General features: G+C 43.0%; 1 long non-coding RNA gene across 1 annotated transcript; it reads right to left on the bottom strand.

Annotated features, from left to right (window-relative positions):
- Nucleotides 1–314: 314 nt before the first annotated feature.
- LOC146330760 (uncharacterized) lies at nucleotides 315–1,033 on the bottom strand. The gene is made up of 3 exons (XR_014769607.1): nucleotides 907–1,033; nucleotides 524–691; nucleotides 315–410 (listed from the first exon to the last, which is right to left on the bottom strand). It is a non-coding gene; the product is annotated as an uncharacterized LOC146330760 (long non-coding RNA).
- Nucleotides 1,034–3,304: the final 2,271 nt, after the last annotated feature.

The following is a 3,304-nucleotide window of genomic DNA, read 5'->3' as shown; positions in this document are numbered from 1 at the left end:
CTAGAAGTGATATTACGGTCATTTAGCACTTTGCACTAAGACTGCAACTAAGCTACATGTAAACTATTTTCTTTACATATGCTAATATATTAGTTTCACACCTACCTGTTAACATACTTTTTGTTTAGTGGAATGCTTTATACTTACCTTTTCATTTATATAATTTTTACATTTTGTTACAGTTTGCAGAATAACAACTCAAGTAAACTTCATAAACAGGTCCTGGTTCTCCTAGAGTTATTTGAGTGATGCCGTATGTTTAAGCTGACTGAATAGCTAGGCAAAGGGATTGATAGTGAGGCCAGTACTCTTACATTACAGGTCCTGAAGAACTTGGAGGCATCTTCACGCAGGTACACAGGAATTGCACAAAGGACAAGGGCCCGTCTCATATTTACATCACGTTGTTCCTAGATGGACAAAAAATATCCATTACAGTAATTTTATACTACGGCTTCTTACAGTTGTCTGCAAATAACCTGTTAATAATCTGTTTCTGAATGATGCAAAGTTAAAAATTCACCTGAAGGTCATAAATCCTCATGAGCTTGCCTAGCTCCTCCGCTATCTTGCCAGTCTTGGTGGCCTTCTCGCTGAACAAGGTGATGAGTTTAGGTGTGTGTCTAACCAGCTCCTTGTAGAATTGATTGCGCAGGTTAACGTTGTTGATTCGGTGGAACTCTGCAAACACCTGTATATGGACAGAATTGAATTTGTACAACTTAAAATGTGTTAAATTTTGAATGAAGGGGAAAATGATTGTGCCAACCAGTTGACAACACATCAGTAATTTGATTAAGTCTGTTCTTCTGCTGCAAAAAATCTGAACATTGTGAATAATTCAGGGTGAAAAATTGTATTATTTTTTTTTTCAATTCAAATTAGTACACAATTTACATAACTCACCTATTGGCACCTGTCTGATGGTGAAACGCTGACTCTCTGTAGCACTCTTTGTAGTCCGATATCTGTACACAACATGAGCACAAAAATGATTTATTAATGTTCAAAAACATTTCTAAAATAATACATCACATACATTACAATGATAAATACAATAAAACTGTGAATATACAGACAAAACAGTTAAATCTATCAAAATATGCATTTTACACTAATTTTAGTAAAAATGAAAATGTTAAAAGATGAGCAAGTTAGTTATTAACAAGCAAAACATCAAAGTCGTGTTCTTATAGATCTGCTATTTCTTTTGTTGATGGTTTTGTTTTTAAGACGGTATTAATAAAGGGTTCAAGTGATCAAACTATTTTTTCTGTGGACCCCACAGTTGAGATAAAAACATTTAAAGAAACAGTCATTTGCAAAAGAACGACTGTGGAAACACATAAAATAAAACCAAATATTAATAACACTATTTCATAATACATCCTACCTGAACCACTAAAAGGATCTCGAGATGATCTCACAACCACACGCTTGAGCCTACGAAGAAATACAAACGCAGGCCTCGTTAGCATCATGATAACACATGCACATTATGCTGTTTAGCATTGTTTGTTTCACGCTAGGACACACATACACACAACACGTTGGCTATGTTGGTTACTCGAGTCGACAACGTAAAATATTGACTATGTAACGCGAACTAAGTATACTCACAGTACGCACGTGGATAACCGGCGCCCAGCGAAAACAACAACCGGCAGAAACCGGAAGCAGGGATAACGTTATGCTTTCGGCCTCCGCCAGAGAGATTTTACTCGTGGATCTAACGGTCGATGTCCCGGGCAAACATGCATTATGGGAAATGTAGTTCATCTAGGAAACCCGCCATGTTACCAACCCGCAACGTTACAACCCACGTTACACCGTTGTAAGAAGAAGTAACGTAAATTTGTCACATTCTACAAGTTCTAAAGTTACCATTACTTGGATCTGTAAACTATTTACAACAAATATTCACTGTACACATTTTACAAATGCATTCCAAATTTAGACTATTTGTCGAAATTCAATTCAAAACAAAACCGTTAACGTTACTTACCAAATCAGGAATGATGATAAGACGGCGCTTAAGAAAAAGAGGGCAAGAAGACTAATGAAAAAACCTGAGGTGGTAGTGGTTTGAAGCGGTGGAATAAAAGTACGCATTGCAAACAAATAAAAAGAAATTAAAATGTGTTCGACATCCACAGCGGCTGGCATAAACTTCAGATTCGCAACTCCGCATCAAGGCAAATTCAAGATGGCTGACTCAGCTTTCCTGAGGGAGAGATAAGACCCGCCCACCAGAACGTCGTAACGTCGTTAACGTCATGACGCTACTGTATGGTTCCTAAACTTTTTGAGTGTTCCACACAATTTAGCTATAAAATATTGAGCCCTGTTCAATTATCCATCCATCCATCCATTATCTTCCGCTTATCCGGGGCCGGGTCGCGGGGGCAGCAGTCTGAGCAGGGACACCCAGACTTCCCTCTCCCTGGACACTTCCTCCAGGTGTTCCGGAGGGACCCCAAGGCGTTCCCAGGCCAGCCGAGCGACATAGTCACTCCAGCGTGTCCTGGGTCTTCCCCGGGGCCTCCTCCCAGTGGGGCAAGTCGGGGAGGAGGACTCTCCAAGTCCACAAAACACATGTGGACTGGTTGGGCAAACTCCCATGAACCCTCAAGCACCCTGCGGAGGGTATAGAGCTGGTCCAGTGTTCCACGACCAGGACGAAAACTGCATTGTTCCTCCTGGATCCGAGGTTCGACTATCGGCTGAATTCTCCTCTCCAGTACCCTGGAATAGACTTTACCAGGGAGACTGAGGAGTGTGATCCCCCTGTAGTTGGAGCACACCCTCCGGTCCCCCTTTTTAAATAGAGGGACCACCACCCCGGTCTGCCAGTCCAGAGGCACTGTCCCCAACTGCCACGCGATGTTGCAGAGGCGTGTCAACCAAGACAGCCCTACAACATCCAAAGACTTGAGGTACTCAGGGCGGATCTCATCCACCCCCGGTGCCTTGCCACTGAGGAGCTTCCGAACTACCTCAGTGACTTCAGCTTGGGTGATGAATGAGTCAGCCTCTGGGTCCCCAGCCTCTGCTTCCTCTGCGGAAGGTGTGTCAGTGGGATTGAAGAGATCCTCGAAGTATTCCTTCCACTGTCCAACAATATCCCCAGTCGAAGTCAACAGCTCCCCACCACCACTGTAAACAGTGTTGGCAGGGTACTGCTTCCCCCTCCTGAGGAACCGGACGGTTTGCCAGAATCTCCTCGAGGCCGACCAGTAGTCCTCCTCCATGGCCTCCCCGAACTTTTCCCATGTCCGAGTTTTTGCTTCCACAACCACCCGGG

This window comes from Lutjanus erythropterus, chromosome 3, assembly GCF_056507025.1.
Source record: "Lutjanus erythropterus isolate fLutEry1 chromosome 3, fLutEry1.hap2, whole genome shotgun sequence".
In the NCBI taxonomy this organism is placed as follows: Eukaryota; Metazoa; Chordata; class Actinopteri; order Lutjaniformes; family Lutjanidae; genus Lutjanus; species Lutjanus erythropterus.
The sequence above is the reverse complement of the archived record's forward strand: the minus strand, read 5'-3'. Positions and strand labels throughout refer to the sequence as shown.